This window comes from Moschus berezovskii, chromosome 19 (assembly GCF_049115385.1).
Source record: "Moschus berezovskii isolate FMDL1 chromosome 19, NW_MosBer_1.0, whole genome shotgun sequence".
In the NCBI taxonomy this organism is placed as follows: Eukaryota; Metazoa; Chordata; class Mammalia; order Artiodactyla; family Moschidae; genus Moschus; species Moschus berezovskii.
The window spans coordinates 67,598,983-67,615,399 of record NC_142478.1 but is presented as its reverse complement, the minus strand read 5'-3'; the positions used below and the strand labels follow the sequence as shown (position 1 = coordinate 67,615,399).

Sequence of the window (16,417 nt, the reverse complement as noted above, 5' to 3'; positions counted from 1 at the left end):
GGGCCCAGGACCCTGATGCTGGATGAGACTGCAAGTGCCAGGATGGGAAAGCCTCACACGCCCCTGACTGTGGCAAGGGGCTGGCCTCAGGCCACACAGCAAGTTCCTGGGCTGAAGGAGTCAGGTGCCCAACATCTTGCAGCAGGTCCCCATGAGAGCCCAGGTCTCAGGCCCCACTCTGCAAAGCAGGTGATGGTACCAACTCATGGTGACTTGGGGATTCAGGAGGTGATGTAGGAATGACATGGGGCCATTGACTAGTTTGTTCCAAGTGACCTGGTACCTCCCAATATAACATTAATGTAGACAAACTGGCTCAGATAGAAAAATACAAAAGAAATTCCCAGGACATCAGACAAGGCAACACTCACCCAGAGGCTTTTTTAAAAAAAAATTGTGGGGGGGCTCCATGGCATATGGGATCCCAGTTCCCTGATCAAGGTTCGAACGAACCTGCATTGGAAGCAAGAGTCTTAACCACTGGACCATCAGGGAAGTCAAGAGGTTCATTTTAAATGAGTAGGTCCCCACATACTTTTACCACCGGTTGCTCATCTGAGCCCCTTTTGTGGGTGCAATTCCAAAGAAGCCCAGAACACTAGTATCGTCTCCATTTTTCAAATGAGGAATTGGAGGTCCAGAGACAGACAGTGACCCGCCCAAGGTCACACAGGTGCTAAGTGTTAGAGCTTGGATTTGAACCTTCTTTCTTTGTGATTCTGAGAATCCACACTTTCACTCACTCACACACACTCACACTCCGATGTGCCCCCGGCTGACCCAGGAATGGGCTCACACTCCCTGGTTGACATCACTTGTCAGCTGGGACCAGGATTTGAGCAGTTCCATGAACTTCAGGAGCCTTCCCCTGGTACTTGTTAGCCTAGGTTCCTACAGACAGCCTTGATCTTTGGCGGTTTTGCCCCTCTCTCGCCAGTCACCTCCCTGCCTGCCGCCTCGAGTCAAGCCCTGGAATGACCTCCTGGCGGCAGCTGAAACTTCTCACCCTGGACTGCCGGCCGGGTGGGGCCTGAAGACCAGGGGTCTTCCCTGGGGAGGCAGCCGTCAAGGTTCCGCCCTGAAGCTCTGCAGGCACCGGACTGAGGAGGCCAGTTAGGCCGGGATCAGAATCCTGGTTCCATCTGGGTCTGGCTCTGCTGCCCAGCTCCTCTGGGCCTCACTTTCCCCAATTGTAAACTGGGGGCGGGGCAAGGAGGTGAGCACAGGGCCTGCTTCTCGGAGCTGTTAGGATAGGATGAGACCACAAGCTCAGAAAGTGCCTGGTACGGAGCTGCTGCTCCCCGGTGGGGGGGGGGCGGGGGGCGGGGAGGAGATGGAATTCAGAAGCAGCCGAATTTCTACCCCAGCAGAGATCCAAGACCAGCCGGCACTCTCCCAATCCCCAGTGGACAAATGATGATTATCCTCGCCTGACGAGTAAATGTGCTCACTCTTTCCCCCCATCCTCCAGGAAAGACCAAATTTGAATTAATACCTCATTGAGTGAAATCTCCCCAAGCTGTAGCCAACAAGGAATCCAGGACCAGACACACACATGCACGCATGCACACATGCACAGCAATGAGTCAGAGTAAAGTGTTCCTTTCCCCAAGAGCCTTGGGGGCTGGGGCAAAGGATACAGAAAGAGGCCACACAAACTACTTCTGGCTCTTAAAGACTGAGACCCTGACTCTCCAGGTCCATTCATACAGCCCCACAACCCCTCTCCCTGGGGCTCCCTGGGAAATGTTCAGGCCAAGTGCAGGGAGCCAGCGGGGCTTCACAGGAGATGGCTGTGTGACCCTGCTGGACAGGCCCTCTGACCTCTCTGGGCCTCAGTTTCCAGTCTGTAGAATGGACGCGCTGACCTGGGCCGCTCTGACATGATTGTCCTGCCCATCAGCTGCCCCCAGCTCCTCCCTGCTCCTCATTTTTTTTTCCAGGACGCAGAAATTCACGGGCCATGAGGAGGTGGGGTCAGGCCAACCCTTCTCATTTCATCCAGGAGGAAACCCAGGCCCGACACTGGGAAAGGCCTGCCCAGGGTCACACAGTCGGTCAGGACAGAGCCTGACTGGAGATGCGGCTCTGAACACCCGGGTGGAGGTCATTTCCCAGCTGTGTGTCCTGAGGTCAGGCATGGCACCTCTCTGAGCCTCAGTTTCCATATCTGTACGATGGGGATAAGGCCACCTCCATGGACTATTGTTAGGACAAGAAATAGCGGTGACTGGCACAGCAGAGATGTCAGTTAGCAGTGCCACGTGATGATCCAGGACTCTAAGCTGGGAGCAGGGCCCCGCTTCAGAGCCCGTCTCACTTAGAGTTCATTGTTTTCAAATGTGATGCCCCCACTTGAGGTCAGGAGTAGGCAGATACTTCAAATCCATCCCTCAGGCCAAGGTACCCTGCCAAGACCTGAGGCTGAGGGGCCAGGGGCTGCCCTGCCCCCATTCAGGGACTGGTAGCCAGAGGGGGAGGGGAGCCCACAGAAACCTGGCTTCAATTAGTGGCCTTGGGGGGAGGGGTTCTGGCTGAAGCTCTGAACCCCCTGCTCCAGGGCAGCCGAGGACAGGGACCTGGGGCCCTTGGAGGGGAGGCCTGGGGAAGGACGGGAGTCTTTCCCTGAAGTCTTGAAACCCACACATATACACACAACACACAGACACACAACACAGACACAAAAGACACAGATGCACAGCGTCCCAACACCCCAGACGGCTACCCGGACCCCCAGCCCAGGCACACACGGACACACACAGCACGTGCATACGTGTACCCCCGACCTGCCGGGGATCCCCACAGATGGGACACCCTCGTACATGCCACCTTCCTGCGGACCTCGGGAACACCCACCCTGGCGCCCACTTTCCAACACATCCCCGACAGCAAGGCCCCAGCTGCACACACACGCCCCTCTCTGGCCAACACAGCGCTGTGCTCAGGACGCATCATCCCAGCTGCACACACAGCTGGCCACCCGTACTGTTAAGGCAGGTCACACACGCACACAGCATCCGACACACACTCAAGGCTCACACGTACTTAGAGAAGCCCCTAAAGCACTCACGCCGGCCCCCTAAACTCCAAGACACCCCAGGGCCCCCCAAGAGAGGAGGGGGCCCCAGGACTCACCAGGTCCTCTGCACACAGGGTGTCCCACCAGGTGGAGCAGAGCAAGCCAGAGTCCGTGGCGGTGCCCGGTGGCCGCGGCTCTGGGCTGCCTCCCGCCCTCCCGGCCCTCCCGGCCCTCCCCGCCTCCTCCCTCCCTCGCTCCCTCCCTCCGTCCAGCTTGACTTCATTAAGTGGGTTTGGGGTGGGGACAAGGGGAGGGGCGGGGCCAGGCCCGGCCACACACAGTCCCCCTCCCCGCTCACACTCGCGGACACCCCCTCCTCCACGGATGCCCCTCCACGGCGTGCCGGGACACCAGATGCGGCATTTCCTCCCTGACCGCAGGTCCCCAGGGCAGACTGAGGCCGACAGACACACACGGCAGGGCCGTCCAGCCTAGCACCCCTGGGATCCTGCCTCCCCTGCCCAAGGAGACGAGGTCAGGGAGGCTCCGAGGCCCCTGGAGGTGAGGAGGAAAATTCCCTGTGCTTGGTTCCAGCTGTGACTCAGGTTTTCCAAAGCTCAGGGTGCAGAGTGGGAGCTGGGTTGTGCTTAAAGGATTCGTGGAGGGTCAGGCCTGAGGCAGGGAGGGAATTCAGACACCCGAAGTCAGAGCCTTTTCCTCCGCAGGCCTCCGTTTCCCCATTTACAGGGGTGGGCGGGAAGCTCTGTGGGTTCCCTCTAACATCCTAAGATCCACGGCCTCGCGATACCCCAAAATGAAAGGGCTAGCGCAGTGGTCATGGCCCCACTTCACAGACTGAGAAGGTGAGGCAGGGTGCATTCAAGAGGCTCTGCCAGGGAGCTGAGATAAGGCAGCTGTGGGCACTGCAGCCAGGTCCCCTGGCTGACCTGAGGGGCCCAGTGAGGCAGCAGTCCTTGGCATTCGTTCATCCCTGCGCTCACGCATTCATTCGTCCATCAGTGCTTATTGAACACCTATGTGCACCAGACCCCGTGCTAAGCAGCTTTCAGAGGGGAAGCAGACACAGCCCAGCCTTCAAGAAGCTCGCGGACGTCCAAGCAGAAGCACACAGACGTTAATGGGTCCATGGCGGGAGAGAAGCCGAGAGCTCAGGGAACCCCAGGACAGAGAGAGGTCCACTGAAAGAGGAGGGGAGTTGTCCTAGAGGTTGCGACTGTGAGTGAGCAGAGACCCAGGAAGGTCATTCCAGGAGGAAAGACCAGCGTGGATGAAGGCAGGTGGCTGGGAATGCCGCGCCTGGACAAGGGGCTGTGATGAAACTGCTGGAGCACGAAGTGGATGAAAGGGAGGCGCGAACGAGGAGGGCGAGGGAAGAGCGGGGCTCAAGGCTCAGAACAGCATTCATCAGGGGCGACAGGGAGCCAGCGAAGGTTTGGAGCGCGGGGAGCACAAGAGTCAACAGATTCATGCCCACCCTTTAGGAACCAGGGCCCTAGATTGTTGCTGTTCCCTTTGATGGTCCCAGCAGCCCCAACTCGCCTCCCCAAAGAGGAGCCCTGTTTAGAAAATAAAACCAGGGAAATTACCAGGCCAGTGACCCATTAGACAGCTATCAGACCATCTGTCTCTCTCTCTCTCTCTCTCACACACACACACACACACACACACACCCCTTAAGCCAAACATCCCGACCCACAATCTGAGGACAGAATAACAAAAACGTCAGTCACCAATGGGAGGAAAAAAGATTCCTGAGTTCCAGCCCCAGCTCACTCATCAGCTGTGAGTGGCTGGGCAAATCTCTGTCCCTCTCTGGGCTGCAGCTAAATGTGGGTTGTTCTCGATGCCCACTACAAGCCTGCCAGCTCTGAAGTTCCAACGCTGTGATATTCTAAATTGTATTTGGTCTACGAATATTTCTTGAGCATTGAGTTTATAGCCAGCCACTGTCAGGCCCTGGAAGACAGTAATGAGCAGGCACAGGCTCAGAGAGAGGAGACTTGCAATAAGCAAGTAAACAAATAAATGAATACCTAACTGCAAACTGGACTGAGTTGGAATGGGGCATTTCCAAGGCTGTGAGAGGCCAATCTGGGGCCATTAGTCTGGTCCTGGGGCTCATGGGGGCCTCCATAAGGAGGTGGAAGTAGAGCTACTGGTGGAGGTATTTAGGAAGGCAAGAATGCAAGAGGGCAGCATGTGCAAAGGCCCTGGGGTAGACAGGAAGCCAGCACCTTCAGAGCAGTTCCTGATCATCATCAGGCAAGAGTCCATGAACTAGGCCTGCAGACGGACCAGGAACTCTGCCTGTTTTGTGCGTGGCTCTAACTGCAGCATCTAGGGTGGTTCCTGGAACACAGTAGGTGCTCAATACATGCTTGTGACCATGTCAGTGACCACTCTGCCCTCCACTCTCACATTGCTAGGATCTAGCCACTCCTCATCCATCCTGAGGGACTCACGGTCCACATTCTCCAGCTCCAGGACCCGTGGTGGGGCCTGGCCCGGGTGATCCCACGGCCCACAGCACCACGCATGGCTCCAAGGGTCGGGGGGCAGGCAGGCCTGTGGCTTGGAGGGGACCAGGCCTCTCGCTTGCAACCCACAATTTCAGAAACAGAGCACCGGGGCCTCTGCCCAGCCTCGGAGCAATTCAGAGCCCCCACCCTGCGCCTAGCCTGCAGTTAGCAGCTGTGCCCCCCCCACCCCGCTGAACAATGGGGACTGAGGAGGCAGGGAGGAGGGGAGGGGCGGAACCCCGCCCAGGCTCGGTCTCCGCCAGAGCGCCCCCAGCTGAGCCTGGGCGAGCTGCTTGGCCCACCGCAGCCCCCAGCTCCAGCCTCTCGTGGGCTCAGAGCCACTTCTAATTACACAGCCTCCAGAGCCACCGGGGCCTGCCTTCTGGGCAAAAATATCACAAGATTTTTCATGTGGCTGGAGAGACCTGGGCTGCGGCCCCATCACAGCACGGACCTGGCCTGCAAACGGACACCCGTGGAGTGGCCCCTGGTGGGTGGCTCCAAGGAGGTGGAGTGGCCAGGGCCGAGGTACGCTGTGAAACCTCCCCATGCCTCAGTTTCCCCACCTGTAAACTAGAGACGTTCACTTATTCCACAGCTCTTTACTGAGTGTCTCTGTGAGCCAGGAGCTGCCTGGGGCCTGGAGAGAACTGTGAATGAGACAGATGCTCAAACGACTTCCCTCCGGCTGTTCCTTCCTCCTGAAGCACTGTCCTCCATGTGCCCCCTGGTCTGACCCACCTGCATATCTTGCATCTCTGTTATCACCACCTCCAGGAAGCCCTCCCTGAACCCCAGCCTCTGGGGAGGGAGATGAGCAGCTCCTTCTATGTTCTTGCACCCCTGGTGCCCTGTAAGGACTTGTTTCTATGTGTCTCTAGACTGTCAGCTTCTCTGGTCCAGAATGAGGGCTTTTTCTGTCACCATATCCCTGGCACCAGTGCCTAGAACACAGTAGGTGCTCAGTAAATTCTCTCCACTGGCTGAAAGACTCTCGTCCAACCTGCCCGTGTTACAGATGGGAAAACTGAGGCCCAGAGAGGGGATTCACTGACATAGTATTGCTATGCTTCAAGGAGCTCCTCTCAGGGGAATCAGTTGAGGAGCAAGTCAAGTGGCAATTCAAGAAGATGCCCTAACACTGCAAAATGCTATCAAGGAGATAAAAGGCCGAGGAGACAGGAAGTAGCTTGGAAAGGGGTGGTGGCAGGTGTTTGGTCATCTATTCTAGTGACTGTGGTCAGGGCTGGCTTCCTGGAAGAGGTGTCAGCACTGACATCTGCAGATAAGAGGAACCAGTCACTCAAAGAGCAGGAGGAACAGCTTCCAGAGACAAGAAAGCCAATAGCAAGTGCAAAAGCCCTGCAGTGGAAAAGGGCTGGGCACCAAGCGTCTTATAGGGAAACCAGAGGGGATGCTGAATTGGTTCTTGCCCAGGAGTCATTCAAACTTAGAAACCGAAAGACCTGCCTTCTTCACTCCCAGCTCTGCCCCTCCCACATGCACTACTGTGTGAGCCAAGCCTCAGTTTCCCTTCCCACACCAGGAAGAGTCAGCCAAATTTCCTCTGAACTCTTTTCGCTGTGTGATTCTAAGTGAATTTCCCACTCCAGCAAACAACCAACCACCACGGTGGGGAAGAAAAATACCATAGCCACTTTGGAAAACAGTCTGGTGGGTTTTATCAAGTTAAAGATATGCTTCTCAATGACCCAGCGAGCTCTTCTCTGGGTATTTCCCCAGGAGAAATGACAACACACATTCACACGCAGACAAGAATGTCGCTTTATCCATAAAAGCCAAAAAAAAAAACCTGGCAACTGCCCAGATATCCACCAACAGGACACTGGATGCACAGACTGGTCCATGCAGAGACGCTTCTCCCCAGTGGGAGGACGAGGTGGGAGGCAGACGGTTTGGACGAATCTCATAGACACACCAAGCAAGAGAAGTGGACTCAACAGAACACGGATTGGGTGATTCCATTTACAAGTTCGAGAACAAAGGCTAAACCAGGCTATGGAGACAGAAGTCAGAAGAGCAGTTACCCAGGACTTCCCTGGTGGTCCAGTGGCTCAGACTCCACAGTCACAATGCAGGGGTCCAGAGTTCGATCCCTGGTCAGGGAACTAGATCCCACACGCCACCACTCAGACCTGGTACAGCTGAATAAATAAAGATATACATTCGTTTAAAAAAAAAAAAGAAGGCAGTTACCCTTGGTGGGGTGGGGAGGTATTGACTAGAAAGAGACACAAAGAAACTTCTGGGGCTGGAGCCGGACAGTGTCTGGGTGGCGGTGATGTGTGTATGGGAAAATCAAGCTTCACACTTCAGATGGTTATGCTTTACGTTTATGACTCAAAGTCGTCTTTAAAAATTAAGAGCCCTGCCTCCCTCTCATTTTTCTTTTTGGTGGGGTGGGGGCACCAGAGCCGGTAGGATCTCTGGCTTCCTGTGTCCCTGGTGACCTGGCCAGCTGCACACAGCCTTGTAAACATTTACATTCCCCAGGCCCGGTGCAAGCAGCAGCTCCGTGCAGCCCACATGGGAGCCTACATGTCAGAGGGTAGGGGTGTAGACGCGCACCCCTGGCTGCAGACCTGGCCTGGCTCTCCCGCTCTGCCAGGTGCCCACGGGGTGCCCTCGGTGAGGTGCCCTCCGGCAGGCCGTTCTGCAGGAGCCCCCGCTGCCCCCGCCACCCTCCATCAGGAAGAGGAATTGAGACAGCGCTCCTGAACCGCCTTTGCAGCACTGTTGGAAATCGGAGGGCGGGGTGGGGGGAGAGGGGTGCTGCCCGTCTTTGAGCAGAGGGGCAAAGTGGGGAAGGCTCGGAGCTGGACTTCAGGGCCCTAAGGCACCCAAACAGTGCATCATCCTGCGTGTCTCCTGCTCTGCGACCCCTCCCTTTACACCAAGGCCGTCTGTCCGTCTTCCCTCTCCCTTCTTTCCTCCTCTCCCCTGCCTCCTCCCTCTCCTCTTCCCCATCCCTCCATTTCTCCCTTCTGTTCTCTTCTCGCTCCATCCTAATTTAGCACATGCCGTGTGCCGGACGCTTTCCGCCACTGGGGCTACAGCAGGGAACGTCACAGATGAGAAGTCTCTGTCCTTGGGGAGCGCGCCTTCCGGGGGGAGCGGGAGACCATTCAAAAGATAACTTTGGGACTTCTTCCTTGGTGGTCCAATGGTTGAGAATCCACCTTGAAATTCAGGGGATGCAGGTCCGATCCCTGACTGGGAAACTGTGATCCCATGTGCCCTTAAGACTCTCTGAGCCTCAGTGAAAGATCGCAACAAAGAACCTGAGTGCCGCAACTAACAACAGCCAAATAAATACATGAAAAGATAACGTTGGGACTTCTCTGGTGGTCCAGTGGTTAAGACACTTGCACTTCCATTTCGGGGGCGCCAGGGCAGAGGTTCCATTCCTGGTCAGGAAACTAAGATCGAACATGCTGCCCAGCACAGCCAAAAAAGAAGATAGCTTAGTAATGACATACAGAATGACAGATGGTGATAAGGGGTACTGAGGAAGACAGCAGGGGAACGGTGATGCTCAAGCAAAGACCTGAAGGACGTGGCAGTGTGAGTCAGGGAGGTGATCAGAGAAAGAGTGGTCCAGGCAGAGGCAAGACAAGCGCGAAGGTCCTGAGGGAGGGGGTGCCGGGCTTTTGTTTTTTATCTCTAGTCAGTGAGAGGCTTGCAAGAGATATCATAGAGAATCTTTTCTTTCTTTCTTTTTGGCTGCATTGGGTCTTGGGTGAGGCACCCAGGATCTTCAATCTTCCTTGCAGCATGCAGGAGCTTTCATTGCAGCATGTAGGATCTAGCTCCCTGACCAGGGATGGAACCCAGGCCCCCTGCACTGAGAGTGCGGAGTCTCAGAGGCTGGACCCCTAGGGAAGTCCTTGCCTGGCGTTTTCAGGGTGTGGAAAAGAAAAGTGTCCGGCGAAGCTGGAGCCGAGGGAGTGAGGGGAAGGGCGGGAGGAAGTGCGGTCAGAGGGCACTGGGGCCAGATCTTGCCAGGTCTCTGTGCGCATTTGCAGAGGGCTTTGGCTCTTAGTACGCGTGAACGCCAACCACGGTCCCCCACGTGCGTGAAGCCCTCTTCTCCCTGCATCGAGCCGCTGTCCTCTACGCGCGATGCCACACACACACACGCACGCGCACGCACACACACACGCACGCGCACGCACACGCGCATGTGCACACGCATGCATGCACAGACTTCCCTTTTCTCTTGAGGACCCTCAGAAAGGGCTCTGGGTCCCACCTCTGGGGCTCCATGGAAGGCCCCCGTGAAGCCCATGCAGATCCCCACAGCGCTTCCCCCAGCCACTGGCTTCTGACTCAGCTGGGACCCGACACTTGTCTCCCGGGTCTCCTAATGAACCTTCTCTCCTGGCAGCTGCTGTGAGCCACCTTCTGCACCCGAGCCCAGGCACAGCCTCACGGAGAGGGTCTTCCACAACCCCCAGATCCATCCACCAGGAGGGAAAGGGCCCCGTGGGGGTGACAGCAAGGAGGGAAAACTCACCCAGGTTGAGCTGAGACCCCCTACCCTTCAGGGGCCTCTGGGTTCTGCTACTTCAGCGCTGAGTGACCTGGGGCTAAGTTCCTCCACCACGCTGGACCTTGGTTCCCTCATCTGTAAAACGGGAGTAATAGTAACATTTTCCTGGCCCTTGTGAGAGTGCAATGAGCCTTGGTTATTTGTCACTGTTGTTGGTTAGTCGCTAAGTCGTATCCAACTCCTTTGTGACTCCAAGGACCAAAGCCCACCAGGCTCGTCTGTCCATGGGATTTTCCAGGTAAGAATGATGAAGCAGGTTGCCATTTCCTTCTCCAGGACATCTTCCCAACTGTAGGATCGAGCCTGGATCTCCTGCATTGGCAGGTGGAAGGAGACACCAGGGAAGCCCTTATAAGCTTGGTGCATGCGTGCATGCTAAGTCATTTCGGTCGTGTCCAACTCTGTGCGACCCTATGAACTGTAGCCTGCCGGGCTTCTCGGCCCATGGGATTCTCCGGGCAAGAATATTGGAGTGGGTTGCCCTGCCCTCCTCCAGAGGATCTTCCCAACTCAGGGATCGAACCTGCGTCTCTTAAATTTCCTGCATTGGCAGGAGGATTACCAGTAGCTCCACCTGGCACTAAATACATACGCTAATAATAGCAACGCAAGTGGCACCTCAGACTGAGACTCTTTCTCACAGTATCTGGACAGAAGCAAATACAGACGCTTGGCATACAGCAGGCGCTCCACAAGGTTCCTGAATGGAAAAAAGCAGAGCGGTTACCCATCCCAGCCCCCATTCTCTGGCAGGTCAGCTGGTGAGGGGGCCCCCATCCTTAGAGGGGTGAGCCCACAGGCCCAGGCTGGCCCCCGCTCCTGCCCGCCCCACAGCCAGGGCCCCCGAGTGCATGCTCCAATCCATCTCCTCTGGGTAGAGTCCGACCTCCCCGGGGCACACGCAGGCACTGGCCAGGGGGGTAGGGCCCCAACAGCTGGAAACATCTGGTTTGAATTGTTGGTTGGAAGCAGCGACCAGGCAGCCATGGAATTTGTGAGCTAATTTTAGGCCAAAAGACGGCGCGCTCAGCAGGGCGGGGGCTTGCTCCCCAAACCACAGGAGGGCTGGACTTCCAGGCATGGGGGGATGTGGAGGCCCCACAGTGCCCCTCAGAGGGTCCATGCCTGCCCCCACAGCCATGGACTGTCTCTCTAACGGGGGCCCTAGTTGGTCATCTGAAGTGTGCCAGCCATGTCACAGCTCTATGAGTAGCAAGGACTTTTCTCCCTATTTCACAGGTATGGAAGTTGAGGCTCGCAGAGGTTAGCCTTGCCCAACATCCAGAAATAAGCAGCGGAGCAGGGATTGAAACCCAAGCCTGACCCTAAGCCTTAAACCTAAGGCTCTTTTGATTTCTGCCTCTGGTGCTTAGATTTTTGCCAGTCCCGCAGCTGTCCCTGCATCTTTACCTCCTTGCCAAACTCCCTTGCCCGTTTGTCAATGCAGTAAACGTCTTCTGAACCCCTGCAGACGGCCAGGCACTGCGCAGTGATAGAGTCAGTGTGAGGGACAGAGGCCCCGCCCTCACACAGCAAAAGTCCATACATCCACATGGTCATCTGGCTTCCCAGGAGGTCCGAGCGGTAAAGACCGCTGCCTGCCAATGCAAGAGACGTGAACGAGGCAATTCGGTCCCTGGGTCAGGAAGATCCCCTGGAGAAGGGCATGGCTACCACTCCAGTATTCTCGCCTGAAGAATCCCAAGGACAGAGAACCCTGGTGGGCTACAGTCCCTGGGGTCACAGAGAGTTGGACACGGCTGAGCACGAGCAGCAGCACCCTGAAGGGGGGTAGGGGGTTGGCCTAAAGCCAAAGTGGGGGCAGGGCCGCAGAGAAGGCCCCTCTGAAGAGGCGACATTCACGCTGAGACATAAAGGAGGAGACGATGCTGGTCCCGCAGACCTCTGGAAGAGGGCACTGGGCAAAGGAGCAGCAGGTGCAAAGGACCTGGGGCAGGAGAGTGCGAGAAAGAAAGAGCCGGCCAAGAGCCAAGTGACAGTGAGAGAGGACAGCTTTCCTGCCCTCATCCAGCCAACATGTCTGTCAGTAGGTGAGATGGGGGTCCAAACAGGCAGAGGTTGGCTTCCAGAAGCTTCGGCTGCTGGCGGGATTAAGGGACCCTACCGTCCTACAGATTCATCTATAGCCAGTGATTTGCTGAGGGGGCCACTGAAGCTCTGGGGAAATCCCTTAAAGGCCGGAGGGGTCTGGAGGCCAGACACAAAGTAGAACAATCGGTCTCTCGGAAGGACTGCCCCAAGGGAGGGGCAGCCCGGAAGCAGTGCTGAGGCAGGAGGGGACCGTGCTTCCCCCCTCGCGGGGCTCGTGTGCCAGGAAAGGGCCGCATCGTCACCCCCTGGTGCTCCTGTCCCCTGCCCTGGGCCCGTTCCTTTCTGCTCCTTTCCTCGGAAAAGCAGCTCCTAGGCTGCCCCCCTGCCAGGTTCAGCAACAGCATCCTTATTTTGCCAGGCTTAGGCATGGGGCGCTGGCTCTGTGGGATCCTAGGGGGCAAAAGCCTGAGTAATTATGGCTACAGGCTTCCAGCCACCAAGAGCCACTCAGCAATCAAGCTCATGGCCACACAGTTTGGGTTTCCAAACACTTTTGAGAAGGGGAACTCCAAGGGGTCCTCGCTGCCAAGTGGGAAGAGCAGGATTTCTCTACCTCAGGAACACGGACATTTGGACCAGACCCTTCTTGGCCTCGGGGAACTGGCCTGTGCACTGTGGGAGGTTTGCTGGGGTCCCTGACCACCTACTAGATGCCAGCAATGCTCCCCCAAATCGTGACAACCAGCTTCTCTCCAGATATTGCCACATGTCCCCTGGGGGGGCAAAGTTGCCCCCGGGTCAGGACCACCAACTCAGAGCCTTCCTGTGTGGGCATTCATAGCTAAAGAATGAATGGTTTTACTCACCAGTTGGGGAGACCTGGGACCCCCAGACTTCCTAAACACTTATGATTTTGTTCTGCCCATTGAAAAATATTAGGAAAACACAGGAAAGTCAAAAGAACCAAATAAAATTCACTAATAATCCCACGCTTGGTGGCTAATCTCTCTTAACAATATGGTATACTTCCTTCCAGTCATTTTTCTGTATTTGATAATCCTAAAAACGATGGTTTATGGAGGACATATCCTGTGCTTAGGCATCAGGTAAGACTTGGCTGAGTGGCAGGCGGGGGTGGGGTATGGAGGAGGGTTTGGGGGGCCTTTGTCCAGATTGACTGTCGGATGAAGCACCCGCAGGGCTAGCAGCACCCTCCTCCAAAGGGACAAGAGTAAATTTAGCATGCCACCCCCTGTGCCCCATTTCCTGTCTGCCCTCCTTCCTTCCCTACTGCCAGAGCTGAAGTCAGCGGAGTCTGGTTTCTCAGCAGTGCAACTTGCTGAAGCCAGTGGTCCAGCTTTCTGAACCTCAGTTTCCCTAGCAGAGAAGTGGGATAATAATTGTCCTCGCCTCATGGGTTGTTGTGAAACCTGCATGCGATCAGGCAGATAAAGCATTTGACGTGGGGCTGGGAGCAGACTGGGTGCTCAGGAAATGCCAGCACCTTATTGCAGCCACCTCTCTCTGTCTGCATCCCAGGCCTGCTGTATGCCTGCTGTCTGCAAGCTGGGTTCAGTTTTGTCATCCTGGGGCTTCCCTAGTGGCTCAGACGGTAAAGAATCTGCCTGCAATGAAGGAGACCCAGGTTCGATCCCTGGGTCAGGAAGATCCCTTGGGGAAGGGGTTGTCTACCCACTCCAGTATTTTTGCCTGGAGAATCCCAGGGACAGAGGAGAGCCTGGCAGGCTGCAGTCCGTGGGGTTGCAAAGAACTGGACATGACTGAGCAACTAACCAACAAGTCTCAATGCCTTCTCTCAGCAACTGGGAGCCACAAAGGGTGACTGAGGGGGACTTCCAGATGCCAGGACAGGTCAGCAGGAGTGGGAGTTTGGGGCACGGGATTCCCCCAGAACCCCACTATGATCTCAAGGACCGCATGACTTAGTGCTAAGAATGCGGCTTTCTGACTGAAGCCTAGATTCCAATCTCAGATCCTCATGTACGATCTGGGACATGTGACTGCACTTCTCTGAGCCTCAGTTTCCTCTTCTGTAAAATGGGGAGAATCCTAGTTCCTCCTTCATAGGTTATATGAGGGGATCCATGGAGACATAGCAGATGTTCGTGCTCAGTGGATGGATGGGGCAATTCACGGGGTGATGTTCAAGGGCAAGGGAGGTCTGGACAAGCGGAAGGACACACTAGGATGCAAGAGCCAGCCTTTATCAATCTCAGATCCAGTTGTCAAATTTTCAGAAGTATTTGAACCAGTTGTTACATAATTAAATTACATTATGTTGAACTGATGTTAAAAATCAAGGTCTTCAATACCTAAAACTCATTGCTTCCTCATGATCTTACTACATCCTACATTTACGCCATTGGCATTATTCACATTTTTTGTTTGATCTTCTGTATAAATGGTTGGTTGCTCAAAATCAGCCATGGGAGTATTTACAGCAAAGAAATTGGCAAGCACTGAAAATCGTGCTTTGGGCACCAATCCACCTGAGAAGCCAGTTGGTAAATATATACCAGCACCCCACTGGGTTTGGAGCTCGGACCTGGCTCCATCCTTCCTTCATCCTCCGAGACTGGACCAAACGAAGCGCCAGGCTGCCCTTGGCTCCACTAGCTGGTGGTGGGCGCCCCCTGGTGGCATCTTCAAGCATTCGCCATCTCCGCTGCGGACGAATCCTGCACCTTGAAGGGGGGCCTGCAGAGGCGCGGGCTCTTCCGGTAGAGATGGAAAAACCAACGCGCGGGAGCAGAGGCGCCCCCCCGGAGACCTGCTCCCTGCCCAGACGGACGCGGTAGCAAAGTCCCAGAGGAGCTGCTCAAGTGTCCCCCAAGTCCTCCAGCCTGTGGGGCCCCACCCCAGTGATATGGAATCCACCAGCTGACTTTTCTGATCCCTGATAAAGGGGAAGTGAAATCCTGTTGCTCTCTTAGGAGCCGGCCGTCTCCAGGGTTGGCTGTCCCCGCCCGTGGCGGATACCCCTCTCCACCAGCGCCCCCACCAGAGCTCCTTGAACACACCTTCCTGTGTATCACAGCTGTTGTAGGGGTCCAAGGGCAAAGGGGGCAGGGGAGGACAGAACCAGGCAGTTCTCCGTTTATCCCCGACTCTGTCCCCTATGGCCCTGTTGCTTTTCGTGTTCCTCCTGCCTTCACCCATCCCTCTCTCTGAGTTGCAGCCAACACCCCCCTTCCCCTGCCCCAATTCGACCTTTTCTTTGAATTATTTCTCTGCAGGTTTTGCCACGGAGTGGAGGGGGTACTGAATTCCCAAAGAGACCCTTGGAGGCATTTTTCTAGAAGAGAAAACCCCCCTGAGATGAATGTTCTAGAAGGTAGAAGTGTGTATGTGTGTGTGTTTCCTTCCCCGTGTACAGAAATGACTAAAAGGCAGCAGGAAGCAAAGATGTAAAGTCTGAAACCCAGCTCAGCCATGTCAGGAAGTAAACCACATACTCTCTAAGCCTTTGGCTTCTTGATCTGACCCTCGGGGTCCAAGTGGGTTTCCATGCTTAAATAGGGTCACTCGCTGTCCTAATCTGCTGGAGCTGAAAGCCTTATATCCCATTGATATAGGACTTTTGGTGCTGAAACCAGGAAAGTCTCAGGACATCCGGTCACCCTACGCTGAAGTCAGGGACAAGCTAACTTATAGAGCCTGACCCAGCCTGCTGCCTTAAACAAAGTTTCAATAGAATTCAGCTAAACCCCTTCAACCATGATGCAGAGTCAATCGCAGCCTTCATGCCAGGATGCCAGAGTTGAGAAGATGCGACAGAGACCATGTGGGTTGCCAAACCTAAGATATTTATGATCTTGCCCTTTAAGAAAAAGTTTACCGGGCCCCAAACTCTCTATGCTGGATAAGGAAATGGCAACCCACTCCAGTATCCTTGCCTGGAGAATCCCATGGACAGAGGAGCCTGGCAAGCTACAGTCCAGGGGGTCGCAAAGAGTTGGACACGACTGAAGTGATTTCACTTCACTTCACTTCTTCAAACTCTATATGACAGCCGGTCAGTTGTAGGAAGGCCTTGTGGGGTGTAGCCAGGCTCCCCCTGTGAGGAGGGGGCCACTGGGTGTTAAGGGGAGATGAGCTTCATGCAGAACAGAGAGAGGTCAGGGTGGGCTTCTGGGGAGCATGGCATTGATGTTTGGAGGGGCTATCTGGCAGAGATTTGGGGTGTGGGGGACCAAATTCTGCAGGCTTGAA

At 55.5% G+C, this 16,417-nt stretch overlaps 1 protein-coding gene across 4 annotated transcripts in view; it reads right to left on the bottom strand.

Annotated features, from left to right (window-relative positions):
* TMEM119 (transmembrane protein 119) overlaps nt 1–16,417 on the bottom strand; it is a 30,991-nt gene that overhangs the window by 3,140 nt on the left and 11,434 nt on the right. Inside the window, exons 1-2 of one of the 4 annotated variants that reach the window (XM_088828276.1) lie at nt 10,097–10,207; nt 7,608–7,724 (exon numbers count right to left, since the gene is read on the bottom strand). The exons of 1 other annotated variant lie outside the window; for it this stretch is intronic. The gene's annotated coding sequence lies outside the window, so the exon portion shown is untranslated. Of the gene's footprint in view, nt 1–3,135; nt 3,249–7,607; nt 7,725–10,096; nt 10,208–16,417 lie in introns of those variants that run through there. 2 more of the 4 variants (XM_088828277.1, XM_055405479.2) reach the window with 2 other exon arrangements.